The sequence below is a fragment of the Arachis stenosperma genome, chromosome 1 (assembly GCF_014773155.1).
Source record: "Arachis stenosperma cultivar V10309 chromosome 1, arast.V10309.gnm1.PFL2, whole genome shotgun sequence".
Lineage (NCBI taxonomy): Eukaryota > Viridiplantae > Streptophyta > Magnoliopsida > Fabales > Fabaceae > Arachis > Arachis stenosperma.
The window spans coordinates 28,146,419-28,158,459 of NC_080377.1; the positions used below are offsets into that span (position 1 = coordinate 28,146,419).

Sequence of the window (12,041 nt, forward strand, 5' to 3'; positions counted from 1 at the left end):
CTGGCGTTTGAACGCCAGCTTCTTCTCCTCCAGGGTGTGCTGTTTTTCTTCCTGTTTTTCATTCTGTTTTTGCTTTTTTCATTGTTTTTGTGACTTCTTATGATCATCAACCTACAAAAAAGATAAAATAACAAAAGAAAATAGTTAACCATAAAACATTGGGTTGCCTCCCAACAAGCGCTTCTTTAATGTCATTAGCTTGACAGAGGACTCTCATGGAGCCTCAGAAATACTCAGAACCGTGTTGGAACCTCCCAACACCAAACTTAGAGTTTGAATGTGGGGGTTCAACACCAAACTTAGAGTTTGGTTGTGGCCTCCCAACACCAAACTTAGAGTTTGACTGTGGGGGCTCTGCTTGGCTCTGTTTTGGGAGAAGCTCTTCATGCTTCCTCTCCATGATGATAGAGGGATGTCCTTGGGCCTTAAATACCAAAGATTCTTCATTCAGTTGAATGATCAACTCTCCTCTATCAACATCAATCACAGCCTTTGCTGTGGCTAGGAAGGGTCTGCCAAGGATGATGGATTCATCCATGCACTTCCCAGTCTCTAGGACTATGAAATCAGTAGGGATGTAATGGTCCTCAATCTTCACCAAAACATTCTCTACAAGTCCATGAGCTTGTTTTCTTGAATTGTCTGCCATCTCTAATGAGATTCTTGCAGCTTGCACCTCAAGGATCCCTAATTTCTCCATTACAGAGAGGGGCATGAGGTTTACACTTGACCCTAAGTCACACAAGGCCTTCTTAAAGGTCATGGTGCCTATGGTACAAGGTGTAGAAAACTTCCCAGGATCCTGCCTCTTTTGAGGCAGTGTCTGCCTAGACAAGTCATCCAGTTCTTTGGTGAGCAAGGGAGGTTCGTCCTCCCAAGTCTCATTTCCAAATAACTTGTCAGTCAGTTTCATGATTCCTCCAAGGTATTTAGCAACTTGCTCTTCAGTGACATACTCATCCTCTTCAGAGGAAGAATACTCATCAGAGCTCATGAATGGCAGAAGCAAGCCCAATGGAATCTCTATGGTCTCATTTTGAGCCTCAGATTCCCATTGTTCCTCATTGAGGAACTCAGAGGAGATTGGTGTACGCCCATTGGGGTCTTCCTCAATGGCGTCCAACTCCTCTCTTTCCTCTCCATGTTCGGCCATGTCTATGGCTTTGCACTCTCCTTTAGGATTTTCTTCTGTATTACTTGGGAGAGTGCTAGGAGGGAGTTCAGTAATTTTCTTGCTCAGCTGTCCCACTTGTCCTTCCAAATTTCTGATGGAGGACCTTGTTTCATTCATGAAACTTTGAGTGGTTTTGATTAGATCAGAGACCATTGTTGCTAAGTCAGAAGTACTCTGCTTAGAACTCTCTGTCTGTTGCTGAGAAGATGATGGAAAAGGCTTGCCATTGCTAAACCTGTTTCTTCCACCATTATTGTTATTGAAACCTTGTTGAGGTCTCTCTTGATTCTTCCATGAGAGATTTGGGTGATTCTCCATGAAGAATTATAGGTGTTTCCATAGGGTTCTCCTAGGTAATTCACCTCTTCCATGGAAGGGTTCTCAGGATCATAAGCTTCTTCCTTAGATGAAGCATCCTTAGTACTGTTTGGTGCATTTTGCATTCCAGACAGACTCTGAGAAATCAAATTGACTTGTTGAGTCAATATTTTGTTCTGAGCCAATATGGCATTCAGAGTATCAATCTCAAGAACTCCTTTCTTCTGACTAGTCCCATTGTTCACAGGATTCCTTTCAGAAGTGTACATGAATTGGTTATTTGCAACCATTTCAATCAATTCTTGAGCTTCTGCAGGCGTCTTCTTCAGATGAAGAGATCCTCCAGCAGAGCTATCCAAAGACATCTTGGATAGTTCAGAGAGACCATCATAGAAAATACCTATGATGCTCCATTCAGAAAGCATGTCTGAAGGACATCTTCTGATTAATTGTTTGTATCTTTCCCAAGCTTCATAGAGGGATTCTCCATCCTTCTGTCTAAAGGTTTGGACTTCCACTCTAAGCTTACTCCATCTTTGTGGTGGAAAGAACTTTGCCAAAAAGGCATTGACTAGCTTTTCCCAAGAGTCCAGGCTTTCTTTAGGTTGAGAGTCCAACCATATTCTAGCTCTGTCTCTTACAGCAAAAGGGAATAGCATCAGTCTATAGACCTCAGGGTTAACCCCATTAGTCTTGACTGTGTCACAGATTTGCAAGAATTCAGATAAAAACTGATGAGGATCTTCCATTGGAAGTCCATGGAACTTGCAATTCTGTTGCATTAGAGAAACTAATTGAGGCTTAAGCTCAAAGTTGTTTGCTCCAATGGCAGGGATAGAGATGCTTCTCCCATAGAAATCAGGAGTAGGTGCAGTAAAGTCACCCAGCACCTTTCTTGCATTGTTGGCATTGTTGTTATTTTCGGCTGCCATGTGTTCTTCTTCCTTGAAGAATTCGGTCAGGTCCTCTAAAGAGAGTTGTGCCTTGGCTTCTCTTAGCTTTCTCTTCAGGGTTCTCTCGGGTTCAGGGTCAGCTTCAACAAGAATGCCTTTGTCTCTGCTCCTGCTCATATGAAAGAGAAGAGAAAAAGAAAATGTGGAATCCTCTATGTCACAGTATAGAGATTCCTTGAAATGTCAGAGGAAAAGAGAAATAGAAAGAAGAAGGAGAAGAAGAATTCGAACTTTAGTTAGATAAGGTTCGAATTGTGCATTTAGAAGGAGTAGTACTCCATAAATAAAAGGATGTGGGAAGGAGGGAAGGAAATTTTCGAAAATTCAATTAAAAGATTTTGAAAACATTTTGAAAATTTGATTGATAATTTTCAAAAATTCATAGTGAAAAGAAATCAAGTGATTTTTGAAAAAGATTTTGAAATTAGAAATTAAAAAGATTTGATTGAAAAGTATTTTGAAAAGGATGTGGTTAAAAAGATTTAATTGAAAAGTTATGGTTTTAAAAAGATGTGATTGAGAAGATATGATTTGAAAACAATTTTAAAAGATATGATTTGAAAACAATTTGAAAAGATATGATTTTAAAAATTAATGACTTGCCTAACAAGAAAAGATATGATTCAAACATAAAACCTTCCTCAACAGAAAAGGCAAAAAATGTTCAATCAAATCATTAATTGTTAGTAAGTATCTTTGAAAAAGGAAAGAAATTGATTTTGAAAACATTTGATTGAAAAGATATGATTTGAAAAAGATTTGATTTTGAAAAACTTTGAAAACTTGAAAAAAATGATTTTGAAAACAAAATCTTCCCCCTAGCACCATCCTGGCGTTAAACGCCCAGAATGGTATACATTCTGGCGTTTAACGCCCAAAATGCTACCTCTTTGGGCGTTAAACGCCCAACCAGGTGCCCTGGCTGGCGTTTAAACGCCAGTCTGCCTTCTTCACTGGGCATTTTTGAATGCTCAGCTTTTTCTGTATAATTCCTCTGCAGTATGTTCTGAATCTTCAATTCTTTGTATCATTGACTTGAAAAGACACAAATTAAAAATATTTTTGGATTTTTAATAATCAAAATGCAACAAGAATCAAATAACAATGCATGCAAGACACCAAACTTAGCAGTTTGTGTACTACTGACACTATATGAGACACATAAACACTCAAGCCAAAAGAATTCAAAGATCAGAGTAAGAAATCATCAAGAATTACTTGAAGACCCTTAAGACACATGAATGAATGCATGTAATTGACACCAAACTTAAGATGAGACACTAGACTTAAGCAAGAAACAGCAAATATTTTTTTGGTTTTTATGATTTTGTAATATTTTTTTTTTGGGTTTTTCGAAAATTAAGTGGGAAAAGGCATCAAAATCCTTGATGAGAATTCCAGGAATCAGTGCAATGCTAGTCTAAGACTCCGGTCCAGGAATTAGACATGGCTTCACAGCCAGCCAAGCTTTCAAGGAAAGCTTCGGTCCAAAACACTAGACATGACCAAAGGTCAGCCAAATCTTAGCAGATCACTGCTCCAAGAGCAAAATTGATGAGAATCAACAAGCTCTTGTGGTGATAAGTTGAAACCTCGGTCCAATCAGATTAGACATGGCTTCTCAGCCAGCTAGATTTCAACAAATCATCATGAAACTCTAGAATTCATCTTCAAGAATTTCGAAAAAAATAAATACCTAATCTAAGCAACAAGATGAACCGTCAGTTGTCCAAACTAGAACAATCCCAGGCATTGTTACCAAAAGCTTGCTCCAAACTTGAACAATCCCCGGCAACGGCGCCAAAAACTTGGTGCGCGAAATTGTGAACAATACTTTTTCACAACTCTCATAATCCCCGGTAATGGCTCCAAAAACGTGGTAGCTCAATACCATGGCATTACACAACTTCGCACAACTAACCAGTAAGTGCACTGGGTCGTCCAAGTAATACCTTACGTGAGTAAGGGTCGATCCCACGGAGATTGTTAGCATTGAAGCAAGCTATGGTCATCTTGTAAATCTTAGTCAAGCAAACTCAAATGTATATGATGATGAACGAAAATAACATAGAAGATAAAGATAGTGATACTTATGTATATCATTGGTGTAAGAGCTTCAGACAAGTGTATGAAGATGCCTTCCCTTCCGTCTCTCTGCTTTCCTACTGCCTTCATCCAATCCTTTCTTACTCCTTTCCATGGCAAGCTCGTGTAGGGTTTCACTGTTGTCAGCAGCTACCTCCCATCCGCGCAGTGAAAGCTAATGCACGCACTCTGTCACAGTGCTGCCAATCACCGGTTTGGTTCCCTCCCCTACCGGAATAGAATCACTCTTTTGCGTCTGTCACTAACGCCCAGTAGGTTACAGGTTTGAAGCACGTCACAGTCATTCAATCATTGAATCCTACTCAGAATACCACAGACAAGGTTAGACCTTCCGGATTCTCTTGAATGCTGCCATCAGTTCTTGCCTATACCACGAAGACTCTGATCTCACGGAATGGTTGGCTCGTTTGTCAGGCGAGCACTCGGTTGTCAGGCGATCAACCATGCATCGTGCAATCAGGAATCCAAGAGATATTCACTAAGCCTCAGATGCTTGTAGAACAAGAATGGTTGTCAGTCACTTTGTTCATGGGTGAGAATGGTGATGGGCGTCAATCATCACCTTCATCATGTTGAAGAACAAGTGATATCTTGGATAAAGAACAAGCGGAATTGAATGGAAGAACAATAGTAATTGCATTAATACTCGAGGTACAGCAGAGCTCCACACCTTAATCTATGGTGTGTAGAAACTCCACCGTTGAAAATACATAAGCACAGGGTCTAGGCATGGCCGAATGGCCAGCCTCTCAAATGTCTAAGATAGCATAAAACAGAGATAGCTACCAAAAGTCCTAGATGTTCGCCTCTAATACAATAGTAAAAGGTCCTACTTATAGAAAACTAGTACATAGATGAGTAAATGACATAAAAATCCACTTCCGGGCCCACTTGGTGTGTGTTTGGGCTGAGCAATGAAGAAATTTCGTGTAGAGACTCTCCTTGGAGTTAAACGCCAACTTTAGTGCCAGTTTGGGCGTTTAACTCCCAATTAGGTGCCAGTTCCGGCGTTTAACGCTGGAATTTCTTGAGGTGACTTTGAACGCCGGTTTGGGCCATCAAATCTTGGGCAAAGTATGGACTATTATATATTGCTGGAAAGCCCAGGATGTCTAAATTCCAACGCCGTTGAGAGCGCGCCAATTGGGCTTCTATAGCTCCAGAAAATCCACTTCGAGTGCAGGGAGGTCAGAATCCAACAGCATCTGCAGTCCTTTTGAGTCTCTGGATCAGATTTTTGCTCAGGTCCCTCAATTTCAGCCAGAAAATACCTGAAATCACAGAAAAACACACAAACTCATAGTAAAGTCCAGAAAAGTGAATTTTAACTAAAAACCAATAAAAATATACTAAAAACTAACTAGATCATACTAAAAATATACTAAAAACAATGCCAAAAAGTGTACAAATTATCCGCTCATCACAACACCAAACTTAAATTGTTGCTTGTCCCCAAGCAACTGAAGATCAAATAAGATAAAAAGAAGAGAATATGCAATGAACTCCAAAAACATCTATGAAGATCAGTATTAATTAGATGAGCGGGGCTTTTACTTTTTGCCTCTGAATAGTTTTGGCATCTCACTCTATCCCTTGTAATTCAGAATGATTGGCTTCTTTAGGAACTCAGAATCCAGATAGTGTTAATGATTCTCCTAGTAAAGTATGATGATTCTTGAACATAGCTATTTCATGTGTCTTGGCCGTGGCCCAAAGCACTCTGTCTTCCAGTATTACCACCGGATACATACATGCCACAGACACATAATTGGGTGAACCTTTTCAGATTGTGACTCAGCTTTGCTAAAGTCCCCAATTAGAGGTGTCCAGGGTTCTTAAGCACACTCTTATTTGCCTTGGATCACAACTTTTATTCTTTCTTTTTTTTTTCTTTCTCTCTCTTTTTTTCGGTTTTTTTTTCGTTTGCTTCTTTCTTTTCTTCTTTTTTTTTGTATTCACTGCTTTTTCTTGCTTCAAGAATCATTTCTAATGATTTTTCAGATCCTCAGTAACATGTCTCCTTTTTCATCATTCTTTCAAGAGCCAACATTCATGAACCACAAATTCAAAAGATATATGCACTGTTCAAGCATACATTCAGAGAACAAAAGTGTTGCCACCACATCAAGATAATTAAACTATTATAAAATTCAGAATTCATGCAATTCTTTCCTTTTCAATTAAGCACGTTTTTATTCAAGAAAGGTGATGGATTCATAGGACATTCATAACTTTAAGGCATAGACACTAAGACACTAATGATCACAAGACACAAACATGGATAACCATAAGCATAAAAATCGAAAAACAGAAGAATAAAGAACAAGGAAATCAAGGAACGGGTCCACCTTAGTGATGGCGGCTCTTTCTTGCTCTTGAAGATCCTATGGAGTGCTTGAGCTCCTCATTGTCTCTTCCTTGTCTTTGTTGCTCCTCCCTCATTAATTCTTTGGTCTTCTCTAATTTCATGGAGGAGAATGGAGTGTTCTTGATGCTCCACCCTTAGTTGTCCCATGTTGGAACTCAACTCTCCTAGGGAGGTGTTTAATTGCTCCCAACAATTTTGTGGAGGAAAGTGCATCCCTTGAGGAATCTCAGGGATCTCATGGTGAGAGGGGTCTCTTGTGTACTCCATCATTTTCTTGGTGATGGGCTTGTCCTCATCAATGGGGGTATCTCCCTCTATGTCAACTCCAACTGAATAACAGAGGTGACAGATGAGATGAGGAAAGGCTAACCTTGCCAAAGTGGAGGTCTTGTCCGCCACTTTGTAGAGTTCTTGGGCTATAACCTCATGAACTTCTATTTCTTCTCCAATCATGATGCTATGAATCATGATGGCCCGGTCTAGAGTAACTTCGGACCGGTTGCTAGTGGGAATGATTGAGCGTTGAATGAACTCTAACCATCCTCTAGCCACGGGCTTGAGGTCATGCCTTCTCAATTGAACCGGCTTTCCTCTTGAATCTTGCTTCCATTGTGCGCCCTCTTCACATATGGTTGTGAGGACTTGGTCCAACCTTTGATCAAAGTTGACCCTTCTAGTGTAAGGATGCTCATCTCCTTGCATCATAGGCAAGTTGAACGCCACCCTCACACTCTCCGGACTAAAATCCAAGTATTTCCCCCGAACCATAGTGAGATAATTCTTTGGATTCGGGTTCACACTTTGGTCATGGTTCTTGGTGATCCATGCATTGGCATAGAACTCTTGAACCATCAAGATTCCGACTTGTTGAATGGGGTTGGTGAGTACTTCCCAACCTCTTCTTCGGATCTCATGGCGGATCTCCGGATATTCACCCTTTTTGAGTGAAAAGGGGACCTCGGGGATCACCTTCTTCAAGGCCACAACTTCATAGAAGTGGACTTGATGCACCCTTGAGAGGAATCTATCCATCTCCCATGACTCGGAGGTGGAAGCTTTTGCCTTCCCTTTCCTCTTTTTAGAGGTTTCTCCGGCCTTGGATGCCATAATGGTTATGAAAAAGCAATGCTTTTACCACACCAAACTTCAAATGTTTGCTCGTCCTCGAGCAAAAGAAGAAAGAAGAGAGTAGAAGAAGAAGAAATGAGGAAGAGGGAGATGGTAGTGTGTTCGGCGAAGAAGGGTAAGAAAGGGTGTTTAGGTTGTGTGAAAATGAAGAGTTGAAGAAGGGTATTTATAGGAGAGAGGGGGGTAATGGTTCGGCCATGGAGGGTGGGTTTGGGAGGGAAAGTGGTTTGAATTTGAAGGGTGAGGTTGGTGGGAATTTATGAAGGATGGATGTGAGTGGTGAAGAGAAAGATGGGATTTGATGGGTGAAGGGTTTTTGGGAAAGAGGTATTGAGGTGATTGGTGAATGGGGGAAGAAGAGAGAGAGTGATGGTGGGGTCCTGTGGGGTCCACAGATCCTGTGGTGTCAAGGAAAAGTCATCCCTGCACCAAATGTTGCTCAAAATCACGTTTTGAGCTATTTCTGGCGTTAAACGCCGGGCTGGGGCCCATTCCTGGCGTTTAACGCCAGGTTGTTGCCCTTTACTGGCGTTTAACGCCAGTCTGGTGCCCCTTTCTGGCGTTAAACGCCCAGAATGGTGCCAGACTGGGCGTTAAACGCCCAACAGCTAGCATTACTGGCGTTTGAACGCCAGCTTCTTCTCCTCCAGGGTGTGCTGTTTTTCTTCCTATTTTTCATTCTGTTTTTGCTTTTTTCATTGTTTTTGTGACTTCTTATGATCATCAACCTACAAAAAAGATAAAATAACAAAAGAAAATAGTTAACCATAAAACATTGGGTTGCCTCCCAACAAGCGCTTCTTTAATGTCATTAGCTTGACAGAGGACTCTCATGGAGCCTCAGAAATACTCAGAACCGTGTTGGAACCTCCCAACACCAAACTTAGAGTTTGAATGTGGGGGTTCAACACCAAACTTAGAGTTTGGTTGTGGCCTCCCAACACCAAACTTAGAGTTTGACTGTGGGGGCTCTGCTTGGCTCTGTTTTGAGAGAAGCTCTTCATGCTTCCTCTCCATGATGATAGAGGGATGTCCTTGGGCCTTAAATACCAAAGATTTTTCATTCACTTGAATAATCAACTCTCCTCTATCAACATCAATCACAGCCTTTGCTGTGGCTAGGAAGGGTCTGCCAAGGATGATGGATTCATCCATGCACTTCCCAGTCTCTAGGACTATGAAATCAGTAGGGATGTAATGGTCCTCAATCTTCACCAAAACATTCTCTACAAGTCCATGAGCTTGTTTTCTTGAATTGTCTGCCATCTCTAATGAGATTCTTGCAGCTTGCACCTCAAGGATCCCTAATTTCTCCATTACAGAGAGGGGCATGAGGTTTACACTTGACCCTAAGTCACACAAGGCCTTCTTGAAGGTTATGGTGCCTATGGTACAAGGTGTAGAAAACTTCCCAGGATCCTGCCTCTTTTGAGGCAGTGTCTGCCTAGACAAGTCATCCAGTTCTTTGGTGAGCAAAGGAGGTTCGTCCTCCCAAGTCTCATTTCCAAATAACTTGTCAGTCAGTTTCATGATTCCTCCAAGGTATTTAGCAACTTGCTCTTCAGTGACATACTCATCCTCTTCAGAGGAAGAATACTCATCAGAGCTCATGAATGGCAGAAGCAAGCCCAATGGAATCTCTATGGTCTCATTTTGAGCCTCAGATTCCCATTGTTCCTCATTGAGGAACTCAGAGGAGATTGGTGTACGCCCATTGGGGTCTTCCTCAATGGCGTCCAACTCCTCTCTTTCCTCTCCATGTTCGGCCATGTCTATGGCTTTGCACTCTCCTTTAGGATTTTCTTCTGTATACTTGGGAGAGTGCTAGGAGGGAGTTCAGTAATTTTCTTGCTCAGCTGTCCCACTTGTCCTTCCAAATTTCTGATGGAGGACCTTGTTTCATTCATGAAACTTTGAGTGGTTTTGATTAGATCAGAGACCATTGTTGCTAAGTCAGAAGTACTCTGCTTAGAACTCTCTGTCTGTTGCTGAGAAGATGATGGAAAAGGCTTGCCATTGCTAAACCTGTTTCTTCCACCATTATTGTTATTGAAACCTTGTTGAGGTCTCTCTTGATTCTTCCATGAGAGATTTGGGTGATTTCTCCATGAAGAATTATAGGTGTTTCCATAGGGTTCTCCTAGGTAATTCACCTCTTCCATGGAAGGGTTCTCAGGATCATAAGCTTCTTCCTTAGATGAAGCATCCTTAGTACTGTTTGGTGCATTTTGCATTCCAGACAGACTCTGAGAAATCAAATTGACTTGTTGAGTCAATATTTTGTTCTGAGCCAATATGGCATTCAGAGTATCAATCTCAAGAACTCCTTTCTTCTGACTAGTCCCATTGTTCACAGGATTCCTTTCAGAAGTGTACATGAATTGGTTATTTGCAACCATTTCAATCAATTCTTGAGCTTCTGCAGGCATCTTCTTCAGATGAAGAGATCCTCCAGCAGAGCTATCCAAAGACATCTTGGATAGTTCAGAGAGACCATCATAGAAAATACCTATGATGCTCCATTCAGAAAGCATGTCTGAAGGACATCTTCTGATTAATTGTTTGTATCTTTCCCAAGCTTCATAGAGGGATTCTCCATCCTTCTGTCTAAAGGTTTGGACTTCCACTCTAAGCTTACTCCATCTTTGTGGTGGAAAGAACTTTGCCAAAAAGGCATTGACTAGCTTTTCCCAAGAGTCCAGGCTTTCTTTAGGTTGAGAGTCCAACCATATTCTAGCTCTGTCTCTTACAGCAAAAGGGAATAGCATCAGTCTATAGACCTCAGGGTTAACCCCATTAGTCTTGACTGTGTCACAGATTTGCAAGAATTCAGATAAAAACTGATGAGGATCTTCCATTGGAAGTCCATGGAACTTGCAATTCTGTTGCATTAGAGAAACTAATTGAGGCTTAAGCTCAAAGTTGTTTGCTCCAATGGCAGGGATAGAGATGCTTCTCCCATAGAAATCAGGAGTAGGTGCAGTAAAGTCACCCAGCACCTTTCTTGCATTGTTGGCATTGTTGTTGTTTTCGGCTGCCATGTGTTCTTCTTCCTTGAAGAATTCGGTCAGGTCCTCTAAAGAGAGTTGTGCCTTGGCTTCTCTTAGCTTTCTCTTCAGGGTTCTCTCGGGTTCAGGGTCAGCTTCAACAAGAATGCCTTTGTCTCTGCTCCTGCTCATATGAAAGAGAAGAGAAAAAGAAAATGTGGAATCCTCTATGTCACAGTATAGAGATTCCTTGAAATGTCAGAGGAAAAGAGAAATAGAAAGAAGAAGGAGAAGAATAATTCGAACTTTAGTTAGATAAGGTTCGAATTGTGCATTTAGAAGGAGTAGTACTCCATAAATAAAAGGATGTGGGAAGGAGGGAAGGAAATTTTCGAAAATTCAATTAAAAGATTTTGAAAACATTTTGAAAATTTGATTGATAATTTTCGAAAATTCATAGTGAAAAGAAATCAAGTGATTTTTGAAAAAGATTTTGAAATTAGAAATTAAAAAGATTTGATTGAAAAGTATTTTGAAAAGGATGTGGTTAAAAAGATTTAATTGAAAAGTTATGGTTTTAAAAAGATGTGATTGAGAAGATATGATTTGAAAACAATTTTAAAAGATATGATTTGAAAACAATTTGAAAAGATATGATTTTAAAAATTAATGACTTGCCTAACAAGAAAAGATATGATTCAAACATAAAACCTTCCTCAACAGAAAAGGCAAAAAATGTTCAATCAAATCATTAATTGTTAGTAAGTATCTTTGAAAAAGGAAAGAAATTGATTTTGAAAACATTTGATTGAAAAGATATGATTTGAAAAAGATTTGATTTTGAAAAACTTTGAAAACTTGAAAAAAATTGATTTTGAAAACAAAATCTTCCCCCTAGCACCATCCTGGCGTTAAACGCCCAGAATGGTAACCATTCTGGGCGTTTAACGCCCAAAATGCTACCTCTTTGGGCGTTAAACGCCCAACCAGGTGCCCTGGCTGGCGTT

The 12,041-nt window shown here is 40.5% G+C and overlaps 2 non-coding genes across 2 annotated transcripts; both read left to right on the plus strand.

Annotated features, from left to right (window-relative positions):
• The first annotated feature begins 1,911 nt into the window (after positions 1–1,911).
• On the plus strand, positions 1,912–2,019 carry LOC130948825 (small nucleolar RNA R71). The gene has a single exon (XR_009073278.1). It is a non-coding gene; the product is annotated as a small nucleolar RNA R71 (small nucleolar RNA).
• Positions 2,020–10,575: 8,556 nt separating this feature from the next.
• On the plus strand, positions 10,576–10,683 carry LOC130948832 (small nucleolar RNA R71). Its single transcript, XR_009073280.1, has one exon. It is a non-coding gene; the product is annotated as a small nucleolar RNA R71 (small nucleolar RNA).
• Positions 10,684–12,041: the final 1,358 nt, after the last annotated feature.